The sequence below is a fragment of the Lepus europaeus genome, chromosome 7, assembly GCF_033115175.1.
Source record: "Lepus europaeus isolate LE1 chromosome 7, mLepTim1.pri, whole genome shotgun sequence".
NCBI classification, from domain to species: domain Eukaryota; kingdom Metazoa; phylum Chordata; class Mammalia; order Lagomorpha; family Leporidae; genus Lepus; species Lepus europaeus.
The window spans coordinates 89869529-89893228 of NC_084833.1; the positions used below are offsets into that span (position 1 = coordinate 89869529).

The window sequence follows — 23700 nt, forward strand, 5'->3', positions numbered from 1 at the left end:
AAGCCCCTTCTATCAGGTTCTACTTGCCTCTCAATCAGAAAAATTACTTGTAGCTTAGACAGCACCTTTCTTAGCTCCTCTAATAATGACTCTGTCCTTTGTTCTAGGCCCTGTCTAGTGCACTTGGGCCTCATTTCTTTGTAATCATAACCTCTACTCTACCACCAATGGCTCTACTCCCAACCTGTGTGTACTGATGGCCCTTTTCCCCACTTAATGCTGTATAATTGTTCAAACCTGGTTAATGCCTCTCTTAGGATCATTGGTTACTATCCTCACCCTGTCTTTTATGACCTTGTCTAAATATGATCAGAGTCAGGGAACTTGGAAGGCTTCCATAGCCTTGGCCACTCATGACGACAGCCTAGGGTGGTTACTGGCGCCATAAACTAGAGTGTCAATTTGTTGGGTTAACAACAGGAGTCACTGTGCACTTGCTCCTCATGTGGGATCTCTGTCCATAATGTGCTGTACATTTTGATTTAATGCTATAACTAGTTCTCAAACAGTATGTTTCACTTTGTGTTTCTATGTGGGTGCAAACTGTTGAAATCTTTATACTAAATTGATCTTCTGTATATAAAGAGAATTGCAAATGAATCTTGATGTGAATGGAAGGGGAGAGGGAGCGGGAGAGGGGAGGGTTGTGGGTGGGAGGGAAGTTATGGGAGGGGGAAGCCATTGTAATCCATAAGGTGTACACTGGAAATTTATATTCATTAAATAAAAGTTAAAAAAAATGTTTAAAAGATATAAAAAATAAAGCCCAAGATGCAAAAGCAAAGGGATACTTCAAAAATAACCAGGGAGATTTGAAGAGGAAACCAAATAAAAATTTTAAGTATAAGGAATATAGTTGTTAAGATAAAAAAAAAAGTATAGATTAACAGCAGATGAGACATAGGTGAAAGAAGAGTTAGTGAGCTGAGAGAATTGATCCAAATAAATCACTCAAAGTATAGTAAATGAACAGGACAAAAGATGGAAAATATTAATAAAGCTTTAGTAATATGGAGGAATGAATAAGACCCAATGTAAGTTGGAGAAATTGTCAGAAACATATTAAAAAGGAAGAGGAAGAGGCAATATTTGCAGAGATAATTGCTAAAAATAAAAAAATGAAAGTTATAAAACCATACATGATGGAAGAAAAGTTAATAATGAGAGAAAAAAGTCTGTATTTTCTACTTTTTTTTTTTTTTTGGAGATTTATTTATCTTAAAGGTAGAATGACAGAGAAAGAGGGAGAGACACCCAGAGAGATCTTCCATGTGCCGGTTCACTCCCCAATGCCAGACCATCAGGGAGTGCTGGAGCATGCCAACCCAGGAGCCTGGAACTCCATCCAGGCCTCCTACATGGATGGCCTGAGCCCCAGAACTTGGGCCAACTTCTGTTGCCTCCCAGGGATTCATTAGCAAGAAAATGGGTTGGAAGTGGAAGTCTAATTCTTTCCCTGGGGCTCAGACAGGGGATGTGGGTGTTCCAAGTGGCAACTTAACCCACTGTGTCACAACATCCACTTTTTATGTACTTTCCAGTATAGGATAAAGCAACCTAAAAGAGAGCTCTTAAAAGCAATCGCAAATGCAAAGCAGTTCATCTAGAAGGAGACAACAATAATGGAAAGTGCAAGGTAAAGAAGGAGAGAAAATAACTATAGACTGAAAAAAGAAGTGATACCCAAAGAAGTTGGTAAACATGAAGTAAACCATCTTCTTGATGAAGTGATAAGAATTCTACTATCTTGATATGGTTTAACAAAAGAGCTGAGTTAAAGAAAAACATGTTAGTTGGGAGGAAGGAGAGATATTAAGGCATAGAGCAATGCATTATACTGTGTATACTTTTGCATAGTTTTCAATGAGTAGATTCTCAATTAGTGAATTGTGTAGCTGCTCTGAAGAAGTAGGATGACACCCACCCAAAATTTGGTTCAGATATTGAGGTGGATGATTGCATATACACCTCAAAAAGGTGTGAAAAGGTTTATTTCTCACATAATAAAACTTTTTGGGTAAAGCAAGGAAGCTGCCAAGGCTTCCAAAAATGGCTTGAGATAGTCAGAAAAGGAAACAGGCTTGAGGTTTGTATTGTCATTAAAAGTGTAGCCCCTTAGAGCTCACTGGTGCTAAAGGAAGGATCTTGTGGGCTTTCTTTTCAGGCAGCTTAGATGACTAGGTTCATGGCAAAGGGGAAGAAGATTAAAAGTTGTCAGCAACTAAGTGTGGACATTTGGCCAAGAGGCCAGTTAAGACACTCCCGTGGCTTAACAGGCTAATCCTCCGCCTTGCAGCGCTGGCACACCGGGTTCTAGTCCCGGTTGGGGCGCTGGATTCTGTCCCGGTTGCCCCTCTTCCAGGCCAGCTCTCTGCTATGGGAAGGCAGTGGAGGATGGCCCAAGTCCTTGGGCCTTGCACCCCATGGGAGACCAGGAGAAGCACCTGGCTCCTGGCTTTGGATCAGTGTGGTGCACAACGGCAAAAAGACCTTTCTCTCTGTCTCTCTCTCTCACTATCCACTCTGCCTGTCAAAAAAAAAAAAAAATTAATTAATTAAAAAAAAAAAAAAGACACTTACGTCCCTTATTGGAGTGCCTGGGTTCTGATCCTGGCTCCATTCCTGATCCTGGTTTCAGCTTCCTGCTAATGCATACCCTAGGAGGAAGCAGCTAATGACTCAACTATTTGGCTGTTTACCATGCACAAGAGAAACTTGGATTGGATTCCTGGTACCTGATGTCTTCCTGACCCAGCCTTAGTTACCAGCATTTGGAGAGTGAACCTGTCAGCTGGGAGTTTCTGTCTGTCTATTGTTCTGTCCCTCTCTTTGCTTCTCTGCCTCTAAAAAACAAAAAGTTGTTAGCAGTGAAACTTTTTTTTTTTTAAAAAAGGATGGAGCCGAGACTCCCTATTACAATTCGTCTCTGACACAAGACTGATGACTGGTGCCTTTTTAGTATAATTGAAGTTGAGCATAAGTAAGCCATTATGAAATTCTGTGAAGCCTGTAGCCTGAGGCCGGTAAGGGAGTTCAAAGTCCCATCAAGGGCCCACCATTGGGTATGCTGAGAAGTGAAATAACAGTGTAAGCATTGGTAAGGCTTGAAACAAGTTTTTGTTCCCTCCAAAACATTTGATTCAAATGAAGACCTGGTCCCCAGTGCAACCATGTTAAGAGATACGGTCTTCGGGAGGTGACTAAGTCATGAGGGTTCCATCATCACTGATGAGATTGGTAGCCTTGTAAAAAGGGTACAGATTGAAGGGAATGCTGTTTAGTCTTCTGCAATTCTCCCATGTGAGATGGCATTCATCCCCTTTATTTTTCATTCCTTTCACCAGGTGGCGATCCAGTGTTGGTCCCCACAGATCATCATCTTGGAAGCACAGAGCAGTCCTCACCAGACACCTTGATCTTGGACTTCTCAGCCTTCATAACTGTGAGAAATCAATTTGTCTGCTTTATCAATTACTCAATCAAAGGGTTTTGTTAGAGCTTCACACATGGACTAAGATAGTAGGTACTGTGGTTGCACAGAGTACTGTAGGTACTCTGATTGCAGACTTTTGAGCCAATGGTCTGGCTGTCTGGACTGACCAAAGGCAGAGGCAATTCCTTGTACAAGTTGCATCCTTTTGGGTAATGAACTCTGGAAACTCTTGTCTCATAGGCACCCAAAATATAAATAATAATGGGGCTAGAAGCCCAAAGCCAGGGTGTTGGTAAGTTTGCTTTCTTCTGAGGCCCCATCCTTTGGCTTACAGATGGCTGCAAATCCTCCATCTGTTTTTTGTCTGTTTCCTAATTTCTTATAAGACCATCAATAATGTTTGCCCATTTCTGCCTCCCAAATAACCTCATTTTACCTCTTTAAAGACTCAATCTCCAAATACCATCACAGGCTGAAGACTGAGGGTTTAGACTTCACCATATGAAATTGGCACAGACATATGTGTTCCTTTGAAGGTGAAGGCAAATTGTGGACTAAGTTTTATTGGAATAAACTGGTAATTATGCAAATCTATAAGACCAAAATCCTTCTCTATACCAATAGTTAATTTTATAGAGCTAGTAATTTTATTAATATGAAATATGAGTGCCTTCATTAATGGGTCCGTGGTACTAGGATTAGGCAGCAGAAGCATCAAAGGCATTTTTTTTAAGATTAAAAGGAGTCATCTGCATTGAGGAGTAAGTCTTCATGCCTTATAGTAACTGCTCTTCCACGTGACTGACCACCCAATGGACTGGTATATTGCCTAGTGTATCCGTGTTTCCCCGTAGTACTCCCTAGAATGTAGCTAACACCTGGGAGAGGCAGACAATCAATGGGCACAGAGGAAGAGCCCTTGAGTCTGGCATCAGACGAAATTGGTGTTGGAAGCAAGACACACATCTGAGTCTGAGATACAGGTCTGGGGTGGGATGCACAAGCCAGGGTGACTTTGATGAAGGCTACTATGGCATGTCATGTACCTCCTAACTGCCAACAGAAACTTTTCACATAGATCTGTTAAATCTTTAACAGGGGCTTAGTAAGACTTCAAATGTAGCACGAAATAGCAGAGCTCAAAGTGAAAGCTTGTTTGCAGGCAGAGGACCCAGGTAACAAAAAATCTCCAGTAGTAGTAATTGTGGTCTATATAGATACCTTATACACAGTACAATTTCATCCCCTTCCCTCAACTCACACTCTATCAAAAAAGGTCAAGCCAGCCTCCTTTCCATTATGTTCATAGCTGCTTTTAGACCCATCTGGGACACACTTTACTCTCTCCTACAAGACTTGTTTTGTAACAGACTTTTTCAGACCATCGCTGTGCATGTATGGCTTCATCACACTTGACATTTCAACCAAATTTGGTGTTGGGTCCATCCTTTTTCAGCAGAATGGCAACCACAGGTGGTCAGGGATGTGTCTGTCAAACAAGCCCCCACTATAGGCCAGTGGTGATGATACAGACTGCACTTTGGGCAGAAAAATTCTGGGGGTCCCTTTATTGTTTCAGAATTTTAAATACTGAATGATTTTAGTATTTGAAAAGGTAAATATATATCACATGATTTTTAGAGTAACCACAAAAGAAAGGTATTTATCAGTCAAAATCATTCAATGAACATTAAATTGAAGAGTAAAAGAAGCAGGGAAAAAGCAATAACAATTGATAAAAGAAATACAGTGTAACAAATGTGTCCAAATATATCGATGATCATAGTAAATATAAGTGGATTAACCTGACAGATTAAAAAAGCAGATGTAGAAATGTAAGGTAGAAATGAAGATGTAGAAATGTAAGGACAAAACACTTGGAAGTCCAAGATTAGAAAAAGATATTTCCAACTAATATTAACCAAAAAGAAAAAAATAAAAAGGATAACGTATAAATGTTAGAAAAATGCATCTCTGTTAAAAAGTATCTTTTGGTATATATTTTAACATATAATAATAACAGGTTTAATTAATAAAGAAATTATGGGATATGTACTCTATAGAATACTATACAGCAGTCAAAAACAATGAAATGCAGTCATTTGCAACAAAATGGAGGAATCTGGAAAATATCATGCTGAGTGAATTAAGCCAGTCCCAAAGGGACAAATATCATATGTTCTCCCTGATCGGTGACAACTAACCAAGCACCAAAAAGGAAACCTGTTGAAGTGAAATGGACACTATGAGAAACGGTGACTTATCAGCCCTTGCCCTGACTGTTGATGAACAACTTAATACTTTATCCCTTTGAGAATTTTTTTTGTTCTACTTAATACTATTAGTTGAACTCTGTAATTAATACACAATTATTCGTAAGTGTTGAAACTTAACTGAAAAGTGATCCCTGTTAAATATAAGAGTGGGAAAAAGAGAGGGAGGAGATGTACAATTTGGGACATGCTCAATCGGACTTGCCCCAAATGGTGGAGTTAGAAATGTGCCAGGGGATTCCAATACAATCCCATCAAGATGGCATGTACCAATGCCATCTCACTAGTCCAAGTGATCATATTCCGTTCACAATTGATCACACTGATAGGTCTAAGAGTCAAAGGGATCACGCAAACAAGACTAGTGTCTGCTAATACTAACCTATAGAATAAAAAAGGGAGAGAACGATCCAACATGGGAAGTGGGATACACAGCAGACTCATAAAATGGCAGATGTCCTAAACAGCACTCTGGCCTCAGAATCAGCCCTTAAGGCAGTTGTTGGATCTGGCTGAAGAGCCCATGAGAGTATTTTAGGCATGGAAAGCCAAGACACTCTGGCAAAAAAAAAAAAAAAAAAAAAAAGAAAAAGAAAAGAAAAGAAAAACCTAAATGAAAGGTCTCTGTGAGTGAGATCCAGTAGAGAGAATGGGCCATCAAAGAAGGAGGTACCAAAAAAAAAAAAAAAAGAAGAAGGAGGTACCTTTCTCAGAAGGGAGGAGAGAACGAGAGAACTTCCACTTTGACTATGACCTTGTCTAAATAAGATCGAAGTCAGCGAGCTCAAGAGGCTTCCATAGCCTTGCAAACTCATGACTAGAGCCTAGGGAGACTTCTGACACCATAAACAAGAGTGTCAGATTGTTATGTCAACAACAGGAGTCACTGTGTACTTACTCCTTATGTGGGATCTCTGTCCTTAATGTGTTTTCCAATGTGAATTAATGCTATAACTAGTACTGAAACAGTATTTTACACTTTATGTTCTGTGTGGGTGCAAACTGATGAAATCTTTATTTAATATATACTAAATCGATCTTCTGTATATAAGGATAATTGAAAATGAAAAAAAAAACACAAGTATTTTGGAACAATTCTAAACTTATATAAATAAATTAAAAAAATTTCTACTGCTACTGATGAAGAGGATTTATAAGAACTCTAATATATATGTACAAATACATATTCTATATATGTATGCATATACATACATGCACATATTTAATATTTATATACATCTACATATATTATATGGGTGGGAATATAGCATAGTACAATCTGATTTGGAATTATAATTAAAGTTCAGGATCACTAGCCATCAGGAAAATGCAAATCAAAACCACAAGGAGGTTTCACCTCACCCTGGTTAGAATGGCTTACATACAGAAGTCAACTAATAACAGATGCTGGCGAGGATGTGGGGAAAAAGGGACACCAATCTACTGCTGGTAGGAATGTAAACTGGTAAAGCCACTATGGAAGACATTTTGGAGATTGCTCAGAAACCTGAATATAGCCCTACCATACAACCCAGCCATTCCAATACTTGGAATTTACTCAAAGGAAATTAAATTGGCAAATAAAAGAGCTGTCTGCACCTCAATATTTATTGCAGCTCAATTCACAATAGCTAAGACATGGAATCAACCTAAATGCCCATCAACAGCAGACTGGATAAAGAAATTATGGGACATGTACTCTATAGAATACTATACAGCAATAAAAAAAAAAAGAAATCCGGTCATTTGCAACAAAATGAAAGAATCTGGAAAATATCATGCTGAGTGAAAAAAGCCAGTCCCAAAGGGACAAATATCATATGTTCTCCCTGATCGGTGACAACTAACTGAGCACTTAAAAGGAAACCTGTTGAAGTGAAATGGATGCTATGAGAAACAATGACTTGATCAGCCCTTGTCCTGACTGTCGAGGAACAACTTACTATTTTATTTCTTTTATTTATTTATTTTTTGTTCTATTTAATACCATTGGTTGAACTCTTTAATTAACACACAATTATTCTTAGTTATTTAAATTTAACTGAAAAGTGATCCCTGTTAAATATAAGAAGACCCTCGGGTGATTACTGACGTCATAAATAAGAGTGTCAATTGTTAGATCAACAACTGGAGTCACTGTGCACCTATTCCCCATGTAGGACCTCTGCCCTTACTCAAACAATACTCTGTACTTTGTGTGTCTTTGTGGGTGCAGTCTGTTGAAATCTTTACTTAGTATATACTAAGTTGATCTTCTGTATATAAAGATAATTGAAAATGAATCATGATGAAGAATGGGATTGGAGAGGGAATGGGAGATGGGATGGTTGCAGGTGGGAGGGAGGTTATGGGGGGAAAAGCTGCTATAATTCAAAAGTTGTATTATGGAACTTTATATTTATTAAATAAAAGTTGAAAAGAAAAAAGGCAAAAAAAGAACTATAATATGTATGTACAAATACATATTCTATATATGTATGCATATACATATATGCACATATTTAATATATATATCTACATATATTATAGGGATGGAAATGCAGCATAGTACAATCTGATTTGGATTTATAATTGAAGTTTAACAGTTTCATAAAATATAATCTGCTATTTTCCCAATTATATAACATAAAGAAAATCTTACACATGTACAAGAATATTCATAGTATTATTATTTATATTGGTGAAAACAATTAGAAACATTGTAAATGTCCATCAACTGGGAAAATAGATAAACTGTGGTATATTCATGCAATGTAAAACTATGTTGCAGCAAAAAAGAATGAACCTATCTACACACAATATGGCTATGTCTTAGAAAAATATCATTTAGGGAAAAAAAGTCTTTGAAGAATACATGGAGCATAATTTTACTTTCATGTTTCTCAGAAATTAAAAAATATGTTCTTTAGGGATATAGATACATTTGAAAATGCTAAAAATTAAAAATCGAGGGAAAATACATCCTAAAGTTAGTATAGTGGGTACCTGTGATAGCAAGAGGATTGGATAGGAGAGTAATGCTTTGATAGATGGTATTGAATTTATTATGCTATTACTCTTTGTTCATGTCATGGGCCAATTGTTTGTTGTTGTTGTTGTTAAAATTTCATTTTATTTGAAAGGAAGAAAGATGGGGAAAAATAGAGAAACAGCCACAGATACGCAAAGAGAGACCTTCCATCTGCTGGTTTACTCCTCAGATGTCCACACAGACCACACTGGGCCAGGCCAGGGCCAGTCCAGAGCTGAATCCTGGTCTCCCATGTGGGTGACAGCAAACTAACTACTTAGGCCAGCACCTGCTGCATGCCAGTGTCTGCATTAGCAGGAAGCTGGGATTGGAAGTGGAGACAGGACTTGAACCCAGTCAGTCTGAAATGGGGTGCAGGTGTCCCTGTGAGCATCTTTACTACTGCAGCCAACACCTGCTCCTCTCAGAGGCACTTTAATGGAGATGAATGTCTCTCCTTGAGAACCACTCCCTTCGCTTGGTTGCATTATCAGCAGCTAGAGAAATGTCTGGGATATATTAGGCATGCAAGAAATATTTGCTGAATGAATAAGTGAATGGGCCAATTGTTTTTATTAAGTTAAATTAATTCTTTTTATTTTGTAGTTAACATATGTACTAGTATGTTACAAATGGTTTGCCATGCAAATCAGAATATACTGGTATGAATCTATATATATGTGTGTGTGTATACATATATATGTGTATGTATATATGTGTGTGTGTGTGTGTGTGTATATTTGTAGTAATGTACAGCAAACAAAAAATCTTTCTAGCTTTTGGTGTCATTACAAGAAAACAAAGCCTTGAGAGAACTGGATAAAATACCTGCCTGCATTTACAGAGACACGAACCTTTTGTAACTGAAGGAGTCCTGAGCAGCAAGAGGGCACCCAGAGGCTGCTGGGGCTGTGGAGGAAGGTTAATTAGGGATGTACCTGTTGGCAAAGGGATACTGAAAAGGAAAAAAGGAGCAGCTCCGAATGTAAAGAATTTCACATTCTCTCACCACTTCTGGCTTCCAGCAACACCCCCATGAGATAGTCAGACAACTTTGGGAAATGCTGGGTACCACTTTTATCATGGACTCATCACCAATTTCCCAAATTACAATGTACATAAACATTTTATGAACATCTTGTACATTAACACTTGTGAGAAGCCCTACCAGTTAGGGAACAAAAGAACAAAAAATAGATCTAGCTTTATTTAACTACGCTTTGCCTAGTTTAACCATGAAACTCTTTCCTCCTATGTATCAAACTCTCTGGGGAACTGACTTCCTTAGAGCCCATATTTAGAAAGACTAGCCCATTGAATGCTTATCCAAAGCTAGTAGAAATGTATGACCATCTGAGACAAGGTGAAACAACTTGGCCTCACCTGGGATGGACTGTAAACCATTTAAAATTTGAAATGTACATCAGGCTTTGGCATAGTTGTCTTGTGCTGATTTACACATGAAAATTCTTTTTGATGCTTACCTTTGTGGTAATAAGGGCTTCTGCATGGTTGGGGTGTGTCAGTGCATATGTAAGTGCACATGAGTAGTAGTTTTTTATCTGCTATATGAACTTGACAGCAATACATAGACAGCCATATCTTTTTCAGACTGACCTTGAGAGTTAAAATTATTAAGGGGTTTGATGACCTGGAACGAGCAGTTCAGAGGGTCACAGATTTGGAGAAATGATACTAAAGAGAAACCAAAAAAACTAACAAATAAAGAAGACTTCCTGAAGTGTGTGGTGAATGAAACTTTCTAAGCTACTAATTTAAACCTCTTGTGATTTGGGTGCACAATTTTCCACTAAAAATCACTTGAGGTTTCTTATAACCTATTTTACAGTCTTTGGTTTTCTGTTTTTTTTTTTTTTTTTTTTTTTTTTGCATGAGGTAAGTTTGAAGGAGCAATGGCTTCTAACCAAAAAAGCTGCTGATTTTTTGAAACAGAAATTCCCTAAAATATTTCTGTCTTTCATTGCCCTGGGTCATGGTGTTCTATTAAGTGAGTTCCGGCACACTACAGGCAACTTCCAAAATATTTTTTTTGCTTGTCTTTTCAGATCTAGATTTTTGCAGAAACATTTGTCAGTCTTTAGTCAGTTGCAGACAGCCTGTGTTTAAATCTAGTGCTAAAGCTCTGTTTATCTTACCCTAAAGAACTCGGGACTTTGGATAAAATACAGTGATGGAGGACTAGAAGGATATGAAAGAATGTGCTTAATGAGTATTCCTTGTTTATTTAAAAAAAGTTCTTTCTCCCATATTGCTTTAACTACTTAACAGTGCGCTGGTATGGAAATTTCACTCCCAGGTTATATTCTTTAACTGCATGCTGATTAGCTGGTATTGCTTTTTCCAGAAATGTTATTATAATAGATAGCTAGCGAGCATTTGCTTCAGAGGGCAGTAAGTATATAACAATGATCAGAGAGGGTTTTAAATTCTGTGACAAAGGGAGAAAAATGTATTGAGAAGACCTTTACCAACACTACTGAGACGTTTACCAAACAATTAAAAGGCAAGTTATGTATAACTAACTGTTCTGATGTCAGTTTCAAGTTCCCTTCCATCACCACAGAAAACATATATAGCTATGCCCAACCAACGTGATTCACTTTTCTTAAACAAAGAAGATGGACAGATCAAGTCCTGTTTACACTTTTCCTTCGCTCTTGTCATTCAGATTCTGCCTGTCCCTTTCTGTCTCTCTTGGGCTACTCTTGGCCACAATTTCTTGGGCATCTCTATTTGTCTACTTTCTGTTATTAAAATAATATAATTATAAAATAATAACTTTCTGTTATTAAAACAAAATACTGGAGACCAGGTACTTTACCAAGAAAATAAGTTTGTTCAGCCCCCAACTTTGAAGGCTGAAAGTATGAACAGAACGTCACCAGCTGTAGTCATGCCACACTACCCCCTCCCCATGGACTATGTTGTATCATGGTGAATGATATCATAGTGGGAAAGCACATAAGAATGAAAGGTGACATGGCAATGCAGGAAGTCAGAGACTAGGGAGGGGCTATGTGTGCTCCTTTATAGCAACCTTCTTATGAGAACTAACTAGGGTCCCATGGGAACGACATCAATTTCTTCCAAGGGCGGTGCCTCCAGATCAAACTGTCTTGCATCATGCATGAATCTCTACCTCATATGGTCCAGTACCTCTTAACATCCACACTGGGGACCAACCTTGCACACAGGAGCTCTTGGGGGACAAACCTTATCCAATGATAGGACCAACTTTCTCATTATTATTGCACAGAGCCTTGCACCAGGTGGAGTTCAGAAGTGTAGGGTGAAAAACTGTTGACTGTGTGTGTGCTGATATGCTGGGATATACGTGTTTTGTTATAAAACTTATTTACCAAAAACACTTTGCTTAGCTTCTGCATTTCCTCAAAATTAAGTTTAGAAATTGTATCCATCTCATTAACTGGGAAATTTGCTTTCTTCAGCCCACTTGAAGTATCTGGCAAGAGTTATTCATAAATGGTCATTTCCTGCTTGTTCCACATCACACGCACTGACATTACTGAATTCTGTATTCCATTGGGTCAGCATTCTTTATTCAGTATCCTGCCTGCAAAGTTGTTTTGTGGTGGGAAAAGCAACTTCATTATTGAAGTCTAAGCTAAAAATAGATTGCTCTGATGTGGGAAAAATCTAGATACTATGATAATTCCTGGATGACATCACTAAGTACCTCCCACTGACTATTTTATAACCATTTTGCATCCTTTTCACATTTAGTATTTGATTTAATACTAATACAATATAAGATGAAGTAAATATCAATTCTATTTTCAATTGTAGGAAATTAAGAGAGAGCATGCAAACTGTTTAAACTCCCACAATTAATAAATGTCACAGCCTAGATTCTAATCCCAGAGATTGTCTGGCTCATAAACTCTGGATTTATCACCATAGAATTTTTTTAAAAGATTTATTTATTTATTTGAAAGTCAGAGTTACACATAGAAAGAAGGAGAGGCAGAGAGAGAGAGAGAGAGAGAGAGAGAGGTCTTCTATCCAAAGCCAGGAGCCAGGAGCTTCTTCCAGGTCTCCCACATGGGTGCAGGAACCAAAGGACTTGGGCTATCTTCTATTGCTTTCTGAGGCCATAGCAGAGAGCTGGATCGAAGTGAGGCAGCCGGGACTCGAATTGGCCCCCATATGGGATGCTGGCACTGCAGGTGGTGGCTTTACCTTCTATGCCACAGCACTGGCCCCTACCATAGAATGTTGAACTTGCAGTTGTATTGTCTGTTGTACATTCTGGATGTTTTTGTATGCCATGTACATATATTTAGCAAAACATATGTCATAATGGTAAAAGTTGTGGCTAATAGGCTTATAAATGATCTGGCACATAGGCTCTTAAATGTTAGAGTAGTTTTTTCTCTTTCTGAGAAATTTGATTTTATTTTGTTAAATAATAGCAGTGAGCCAGCGCCGCGACTCACTAGGCTAATCCTCTGCCTGTGGCGTCGGCACCCCGGGTTCTAGTCCTGGTTGGGGCGCTAGATTCTGTCCCGGTTGCTCCTCTTCTAGTCCAGCTCTCTGCTGTGGCCCGGGAGTGCAGTGGAGGATGGCCCAGGTCCTTGGGCCCTGCACCCGCATGGGAGACCAGAAGGAAGCACCTGGCTCCTGGTTTCGGATCAGTGCAGCATGCCAGCTGTAACGCGCTGGCCATAGAGGCCACTTGGAGGGTGAACCAATGGAAAAAGGAAGACCTTTCTCTCTGTCTCTCTGTCTCTCTGTCTCTCTCTCTCTCACTGTCTAACTGCCTGTAAAAAAAAATAATAGCAGTGAGTCAATGCCACATGTATTTTTAAAAAACAACTTTGCTTTTTGAGGACTGCAAAGGTAGGAAAATCCCAGTGGAGGACATCAGATTTCATTCAGTCTCAGCGCATTTTCAAGTTCCCTCACCCCCTCAAACTACTCAGGTAGTTCGACTTAAAAAAAACCACGCAACTGCATTTTTCATCTTGATTTGAAAAAGAGTGAAATATTACCAGGTGAAAAGAAGGAATAATGGCCAAGTGGAGGGAATAACAAGAATAAGGGTATTGGTGCATGGAAAGCAATTCATGTATTAAGAGATACAAAAGGTATGTAAATATGTAAAGCTTTGCAAACCATTTCTCAGGCTTCCTGTTGTATATTCTGAGTTATAATTTGATCAACCAATTAAAATAAGAACAGAGGAAAACCCTGTTGTGAGAAGTTGGCTCAAAATCTTACAGACCAATGGATCTTAGCCAATGTTTAAACAGATTCCCATACAATGTTCATTTTGAAACTGAAAACCATTGTAATGACTCAGTTTCTGGGTTCCTGATGCAACTGAATTTAAGCTGAATGGTGTTACAGGAATTATCATAATTAATTATTTCTTGGAATTAATATTTAGTTGTATATTAGAAGTCAGAATACATATGGATCCTTTTTTGGAAACTGAACTTCAAGCATTTGTTTTAAAATATCCTAATATTAAAAAAATAAAAATAAAGAAAATCCTAATATTGGGGTTCCCTAAGCATAGTGTTCCTCTTCTGTAACACAGTTCACTGCCCTGTGTAGGTGTCAAGTAGCTTTTTCTGGTGCCTTGGGGGAATTGGAACTCTGGGAACAATTGCAAAAGTATTGATGCATTGGCTTATGCTATTGCTGTGAATAGGTAATAAACTGCCTTTGTCTCTGAAAAAATAAGATAAAGAGCTCTTCACAACTTGTCTCTGTATATTGGTATAGGTTACTCAACTACATGATCGATAAATTCCTCATTTATAGTTAAATTCAGCATCCTTCTAGAAGGGGCTCACTAGTATCCACAGCGATTTATTGCGTATTACATGCTGTGCTCCTTTCCCTCGGAGAACACAAAACTGACATTAAGAAAGGAGTCTGAGCCTTCTTTTAGCTCCTGGCCTCTTAGCTGGACATCTTGTGCAGAGAAAAACTTACACAAGTGGTCTCCCCTAGGGAGACCGCACTTGAGGACTATTGATACAGAATCTCTGGTGCTTAGAACCTTCAGTTCACTTACTCAGTGACTCTTTTAGACTCAGCGTCACCCTGTCAAGAGACGGAGATTTGGAAACCGGTGCTCTTATAGAAATACCACAGAAAGGTCAGTTCAGGCACTCACTCATTCAAGAAACAGCCACGGGGAACCACCTATGTGTCAAAAGTTGGAGGAATGAACAAAACATGCTTCTTGGGACTGGTGCTGTGGCACAGTGGGTTAAACTGCTGCCTGCAATGCCAGTATCCCATATGGGTGCTGGTTCATGTCCCAGCTGCTTCACTTCTGTGGAGCTCCCAGCTAATGTGACTGGGAAAGCAGTGAGGATGGCTCAAGTAGTTGGGCTCCTGTACCCATATGGGAGACCCAGGTGAAGCTCCTGGCTCTTGGCTTCAACCTGACCCAGCTCTGACCTTTGTGGCCATCTGGGGGAGTAAGCCAGTGGATGAAAGATCTCTCTGTCTCTGTCTCTTCCTCTCTCTCTCTCTCTAACTCTCTGTTTAAAATAAATAAATATATCTTTAAAAAATACTTCATGATCTTAAGGGGCAATAGACCATATGCATCAATATATTTAAAAATAAACTACTTAACCAGGTAAATCATGTAATGGGAGAGTTGGCAAAAGTCTGCAGAAAATCTGAATTTAAAGGAATCTAAAAATGATTCATGGGAACAGCATTGTGGCACAGTGCTGGCATCTGTATGGGGGCTGGTTGAGTCCTGGCTTCTCCGTTTCTGAGCCAGCTCCCTGTTGGTGGCCTGGGAAGGCAGCAGAAGATGGTCTAAGTCCTTGAGGCCCTGAACACACATGGGAGACTCAGATGAAGCTCCTGGCTCCTGGCTTCAGCCTGGCCCATGCCCGGCCACTGAGGCCATTTTGGAAGTGAACTGGTGGATGGAAGATCTCTCTCTGTCTCCATCTCTCTCTCTCTTCTCTCTCTCTCTCTCTTCTCTAACTCTGATTTTCAAATAAATAAATAAACTTAAAAAAAAAAAAACCTCACATTGAAGATGTTTGAGCTGGAATTTGGAGGATGAGTTCAAATCTGCCTAGCAGGGAAGAGGTTGAGTAAGTAATCCAGGAAAAGGGAATAGTACTGAATGGTGGCACTTTCTGATCAGTTTAGGGAATAGCAGGAAATTCAGGGCTACATTAGAGTATGGCTTACATTAGTAGAGAGTCGGAAGTCAAAAGGCTTCCATAGCTTTGGCAACTCATGATAAGAGCCTAGGGTGATTACTGATGCCATGAACAAGAGTGTCAATTTGTTAAGTCAACAACAGGAGTCATTGTGCACTTACTCCTCATGTAGGTTCTCTGTCCTTAATGTGCTGTACATTGTGATTTAACGCTATAACTAGTACTCAAACAGTACTTTTCACTTTGTGTTTCTGTGAGGGTGCAAACTGTTGAAATCTTTACTTAATATATACTGATTTACTTAATATAAACTGATCTTCTGTATATAAAGAGAATTGAAAATGAATCTTGATGTGAATGGAAGGGGAGAGGGAGTGGGAGATGGGAGGGTTGTGGGTGGGAGGAAAGTTATGGGGGGGAAAGCCATTGTAATCCAAAAGCTGTACTTTGGAAATTTATATGCATTAAATAAAAGTTAAAAAAAAACAAATTAGGTTTTGATGGGTTTGTCCTGTCTTGTACTGATTTACATTTTTTCCCCCAAAATTGTGCTTAAAAACCCCAGGACCACCAGCCCCTTTCCTCTCTTGGAGTCTCCCTCCAGGCCACTCTGGCTGGAAGTCTCTGACTTAAATAAATCTTATTTTTAAATACAAAAGAAGGAGAAGGAGATGGAGAAGGAGGAGAAGGAGAAGGAGGATGAGAAAGGGAAAGTGTCATTCAAGTAGGAGACAATGAATGTAAGGCCAAAGGAATGGGTGATGAGAGCAAGGTCAGAGCCAGTGGATCATCCAGGTTTAGAATTTGTAAGGGTTACATTTAATGCTGTATAATTGTTCAGACCTGGTAAATGCCACTCTTAGGATCATTGGTTACTATCCTCACCCTGTCTTTTATGACCTTGTCTAAATATGATCAGAGTCGGCGAACTTGGAAGGCTTCCATAGCCTTGGCAACTCATGACGACAGCCTAGGGTGGTTACTGGCGCCATAAACTAGAGTGTCAGTTTGTTGGGTCAACAACAGGAGTCACTGTGCACTTACTCCTCATGTGGGATCTCTGTCCTTAATGTCCTAAATGTGATTTAATGCTATAACTAGTACTCAAACAGTATGTTTCACTTTGTGTTTCTATGTGGGTGCAAACTGTTGAAATCTTTATACTAAATTGATCTTCTGTATATAAAGAGAATTGAAAATGAATCTTGATGTGAATGGAAGGAGAGAGGGAGCGGGAGAGGGGAGGGTTGTGGGTGGGAGGGAAGTTATGGGAGGGGGAAGCCATTGTAATCCATAAGGTGTACATTGGAAATTTATATTCATTAAATAAAAGTTAAAAAAAAAAGAATTTGTAAGGGTTAATCATAATACTCATAATAGGGAAAAATTATATAGCACTATGGTAGCTTTGGGGTCCGCAATGAGAGAAGGCCTATACTTCCAGGAATGGAGAGTCCCTACCCACACTTCCTGGGAAGAAAAGTCCTTGTCAAGGTCCCCACAAGTGCTTAAAGGCCAACCAATGAGGATCAGACCTGCCTCAACCTTTAACCCCCACGCCCTGTATCTATAAAAGGAGCCCACCCAACCTCTGACGCGTGACTTCCCCGGCCCCCACTCTGTTGGGACCGGCGAACCTCGCCTGGGAGCGCAATCCCAATAAAAGCTTGTGAATTAATTGATTGGTCTGTCTGGGAAGATTTGTTACGCACCAGACCAAGGTGTGTGTGTATGTGTATGTGTGTGTGTGTGTGTGTGTTTGTAGAGAGAGGGAGAGAGAATTCTCACAAACATCTTGTGCAGTATACTATTCTATACACATTTTAAAAAAAGATTTATTTATTTATTTGAAAGTCAGAATTACACAGAGAGAGGAGAGGCAGAGTGAGAGCGAGAGCGAGAGCGAGAGAGAGAGAGAGAGGTCTTCCATCGATGATTCACTCCCCAATTGGCCGCAACGGCTGGAGCTGCGCCAATCCAAAGCCAGAATCCAGGAGCTTCTTCCGGGTCTCCCACACAGGTTCAGGGGCCCAAGGACTTGGGCCATCCTCTACTGCTTTCTCAGGCCATAGCAGAGAGCCGGATCGGAAGTGGAGCAGCCGGGTCTCAAACCAGTGCCCATATGGGATGCCGGCGCTTCAGGCCAGGGCGTTAACTCACTGTGCCAAAGCGCCCGGCCATTTTTAAAAAGAGATATATTTAATTATTTGAAAGACAAATCACACACACACATACACACACACACAGAAAACTCTTTTTTTTTTTTTTTTAACTTTTATTTAATGAATATAAATTTCCAGTATACAGCTTATGGATTACAATGGCTTCCCCTTCCCATAATTTCCCTCCCACCCGCAACCCTCCCCTCTCCCGCTCCCTCTCCCCTTCCATTCACATTAACATTCATTTTCAATTCTCTTTATATACAGAAGATCAATTTAGTATATATTAAGTAAAGATTTCAACAGTTTGCACCCACATAGAAACACAAAGTGAAACATACTGTTTAAGTACTAGTTATAGCATTAAATCAAAATGTACAGTACATTAAGGACAGAGATCCCACATCAGGAGCAAGCGCACAGTGGCTCCTGTTGTTGACCCAACAAATTGACACTCTAGTTTATGGCACCAGTAACCACCCTAGGCTGTCGTCATGAGTGGCCAAGGCTATGGAAGCCTTCCAAGTTCCCCGACTCTGATCATATTTAGACAAGGTCATAAAAGACAGGGTGAGGATAGTAACCAATGATCCTAAGAGTGGCATTTACCAGGTCTGAACAATTATACAGCATTAAGTGGGGAAGAGGACCATCAGTACACACAGGCTGGGAGTAGAGCCATTGGTGGTAGAGCAGAGGTTATGATTACAAAGGAATGAGGCCCAAGTGCACTAGACAGGGTCTAGAACAAAGGACAGAGTCATTATTAGAGGAGCTAAGAAAGGTGCTGTCTAAGCTACAATTAAGTTTTCTGATTGAGAGGCAAATAGAACCTGATAGAAGGGGCTTGATAATAATCTGGTGGGCTTTAGGCCTTGTAAGTTAAGAGGCCCAGACCTATCTATCTCTTCACATGGGGTATATCCTAAGGGAGGTGTGAACCTCCTAGGGGAAGGCACTCTGTTGACTTTCATTACTTGGCTGGCCTGGGAGGAGAGCTGGCCAGGTAAAGGCAGGTGGCATCTCTAACAAGAAATTTACAGTTCTGCCTGCAATGTTGCTGACCCTACTTGGCCGTCCCCTCAGCTGCAGTGGTCACTTTGGAAGCTAGGCTGAGTGAAGGGCTTTTCAGCTTGGAGCCAATAAGATCTGTGGCTCTGACCTGGGCATCCTTCGACTCCAGGGCAGCTCCATTTCCAGTGACCCAACTCTTGGCAGAGCTGCCAGGGCTCTTCACAAGCTGACTTCTGCTGAAGCCCAGGCTTACCACTTTGAAAGCCACTGCAGTGGACTGGCCTGTTGGGTCTCCTTGAGGGCAGATCACCGTACAGATCAGCCATTAATAGGCCTGCCACCCATTGCTTCTGATGCCTAGCTTTCTTTTCCTCCTGGTTTGTGTTAAAGCAGACCAGAGGATGCAAGTCAAGGGAGTGCCCATGTCCCATCTCTAATCTTCGGTGGCCTGAACTACAAGTCTATAGTCACAGGCATGTTCTGTAGTAGTTTTTCTAAGGTAGACAATGCCCATGAGGAAAATTATATTGTCACTTTAAAACTTTCTTTCCCTTTGGACAGAAAACACTTTCATCTGCTGCCAGTGCTGGGCCAGGCTGATGTCAGGAATCCAGACCTCTATCTGGGTTTCCCACATGGGTGGCAAGGGCCCAGGTACTTAGGCCATCATCAGCTTCTTTTCACAGGTACAATAGCAGGGAACTGGATCAGCAGTGGAGCATATGGAACTTGAAACTGCACCCTTATGTGGGATGCTAGCCTAGCAAGTGCTGTCTTAATCCACTGCCACCATACTGGCACCTCCATACCCATTTTATACATAAGGGAACTGAAGCAAGGAGAGGTTAAATGACTTTGTTGGAGTCTCATGGCTAATAAGTTGCAAAGCCAAGTCAAACATTGTCTCTACAATTAATGCACTCAAATGGATGGAGGATATAAGGGATAGAGAGAAGTGAATGAAGACTATAAGCTTTTTCACTTGAGAAACTGGGTAGATGACAACTCTTTTCACTAAGAGAGAGTACGGGAAGTGAGGCAGTGTGGGAGAAAGATAATGAACTTAATCTGATAAACATTAATTTTGAGGTATTTATAGGAATATTCGATAACCTCCTGAAATATAGATCTGGAGCTCAGGGGGAGTACATAGATTGAGTAGGAGAAGAGAACAAGATTGGATGAAATTCTTGGTGGGATTCTGGGCAAGATTTTTATTTAAGAAAATAACAGTAGAATCCTCTAGAATTAACAATCCCAATTACTTTAACTTATTCACTGAAATATAATGTCTCATTATTTGAGTATTTCTGAATAATATCACTACTACTAGTTATATTCATTTATTCTATATCTTCATTTATTTATAGTGCTTTCTCACATACAAACACAGTCTCATTAATCTTCATCATAATCCTTGGAGAGAGACAAAACCGGTAAGAGGAATTGCCATTCAGGAAAGTTTTGTGATTTTATTTAAAATTACACATATGACTGAACTTGGGCTCAAACCGTATCTTTTGACTTCTAATTCAGGATTCTTTTATTAATATCAGATCTTTTCCTATATCTCTGTGAGTCTATTCCATTTATTGCTTCTCAGAGTGTTCAACTCATCTGGGTATCTGATCACTTTCAATGGATATAAGTTTAGCTGAAACAGGATTATTTTTTATAATGTACAAGTTCCTAAGCTATCATATTTATAGCCACTGCTAAATTATATTGAAGCATCTAATGGGTTATGTTTTTATTGTATTGTGAATCCTTCCCACTTAAAGTTTAGGAAATGGGAAAGAATAGAGGAACAATATTATTTTAGAGTTTTGAGTCAATACAAAAAATTTGTCTATCAACTGCCAATTTTTCTCTTCTGATGCTCTATACTTAGAGTAAATGCCAAGTTTAAAAAATGATTAGCAGTGACCTATTCCATCTGATCCCTAGTTATTGCTATTACTTTTATTTCTTATGTTGTAGGTTTCTTGTTCCTTAACTCCTCCATGTACATGCTTGCCTTGGAATCTTTGCACTGTTTGCTTTGCTTCTAACTTCATTCCCAAGATCTCTTTGTTCACAATTCTCTCAATGACTAAGCCTTCTGGCATTTTCATTTTTCCTTCTATGCTTTTCTTCTTCCTTCATCTCACTTACTACTTTTTTTTTTACTACTTTTAAACTTACTGTATATTTTTCATTTTATCCTTATTGTATATCTATCTCCCCACACTAGAAGGAGAACTGAATGTTGCCTCTGTTTTGTTCACCCTCGATATTAAGAACATGGCTAAAAGTAGATAGTCATCAAGGAGTTGCTGAATGAATAAGCAATGATTGAGCTTTCCATAGACACAAGTGTGTGAGTGGCAGAGTATGAAACAAATAGAGACAAATGTAATATTCAGGGGAATATTGTTTGGTACAATTTTCAGAAGATAAATTCATATATTTGTAAGAGCCTTGAGAACTGAAATACTTTTCGTTCATCACTATGTTTCTTTATGCTGAAAAGCTGTGCTATTCTCATCAGGTGTAGAAGATTGAGAGCAATAAGATGGAGAGATTCTGGGAACCAGAGACAGATTAACTATATCTGCTCTCCATCTACTTCCCATTGTACATTTGTAGTTTTGGTAAAATCACTTAACAACAAGACTTCTTAATTTCTAAGTGCCTAAAATGAGATGCTTGGGCTACCTTCTCACACAGATACCATTAGGAATCAGTCAGGGAGCAAGTATTTTAAGAGGAAGTATTTTATAAACTGAAAGGCATTATAAACATGCATCTTAGTGGTAGTATTTTATTAAGACTATTCAACAAAGGCATAAGTGATTGTACATGTGAAAAAATGCTTTATACCCAGCCCCATCTCGTATGTGCAACTCCATTCTGAATGGTACCATGTAGGGTCTAACATTAAATGGCATCATCATCACTTGATTTGAAGAATATTCTGATAAAATCCATAATTTGATTTTGACTCAACTTACTAAGAATTTTTATATATATATATATATATATATATACATATATGTACATATATATATTTCTTTTCTGAAAAAAAATATTTGATTAAATTTACAGAACAGTAAAAATAAAGGTAGTACTTGGAATTCAGGAAATTAGTAAAATGTATTTTGGATTGGGGTTCAGGAAATTAGACATTTTCAAGTTGCTTTTTATAGTCTTTCAGTTAAAAATTCATCCACTACAAAGGAGTAGCAAACTCTTATTTTCTGTCAAGGACCATTGAATATTTATAGCACTGTTTGCAGGCATTGGCAACTTAAAAATTAGCCTGCTATAGATTTGTTGAATCTCAAGATCTGCCTGTGGTAGCCTTGGTTGGGCCAGACCAGGTGATTTTGTAGGCCTCATACTGCCCATGGGACAGATGTTCTCCACCCACATGATCCTGAAATTAAATTTTTTCCAAACTTTGTTTTAAATCTTTGTCAAGCAAATTGTTAAGAATGATATACTACTATATTTTTAATGATCTCTGGCTATTTAAAAATTTACCATATTTGAGTCAAATTGACAACTTTTATTAGATTATTGTTTATGGTCCTTACCTGTATTCTTGCTGAACCATGTCTTTTTACTTCTTACTTGCTGAACTCTTTATTTAGTGGTGCATTAAGTCTTTGACTATAAAGTAAATTAAAAACATGTTATCTCAAGAAAGTTAAAAATGAAGATAAAAATTATAAGAGAATCTCTGGAAAGTTTGTTAAATTTTTCTTCTCATACTCTAAAACAGTTCACAAGTTATAGTAAATGTTCCCTTTAAAAAGTTTTAAAAACATTCCTCATCCCTAAATAGATTTTTAAAGTAAGACTGGCTTATTATTTATGCTGTGGTAGTCTAATAAAATCTCTTTTTGGTATTTTGAGGTTCTAGTGTTCTTTCTTTAGTCAAGTAGGATTGGCTAAAGCAGATTATGAATTCTAGGAGGGGAAGGAATAGAACAGAAGTAGTTCAGAAGTATGGTAAGTATGTGGCCAACGTTCAAATAATAAATAAGAATAATGCGGTTTTCATCTCACTTATTGGCTAATTGATGTTCTGGGTTTACAGATCTCACAATGAATAATTACTATTCCTAAATAAGGCATTGTAAGCCCACCTACAATGCTGAGTTTTGCAATGGCAAATGCATTTAGTGTTAATTCAGAACATTCATCGTTTAATTCCAGTTATCTAATCTACTTCTAGATCACAGTGTAGAACTGCCAACTGTTTCCATATTTTCATAGTACAACTACTCACATGCATTATTTGTCAGCTTTTGTGTTTTATTTTCTCACTATGTATTGTAGCATCAATGGAACTATAAATTCACTGGCGATTTGAGAGGACCATTTGAGAAACTTCATGGTATTTAATATCAAGATCTTGGCTTTAATTAGACATTGACTTGAACTAAAAGAAAAGTGAATGTAATTTCAGGATTTGAAGTGTCTGAGAAGTATTTCTGATAATGTTAGAACTGTCAGATTTCCAGATCCTTGGAAATCTAATAAAGCAGAGATCTTCAACACGTGACAGATTTTTTTTAAATAAGGCTTTAAAAAACATAAAGGTGATTACATTTAAAACTTCAGCACAATA

At 38.8% G+C, this 23700-nt stretch overlaps 1 pseudogene; it reads left to right on the plus strand.

Moving 5' to 3' along the window:
- LOC133763370 (histone H2A.Z-like) overlaps positions 1 to 23700 on the plus strand; it is a 184255-nt pseudogene that overhangs the window by 64809 nt on the left and 95746 nt on the right.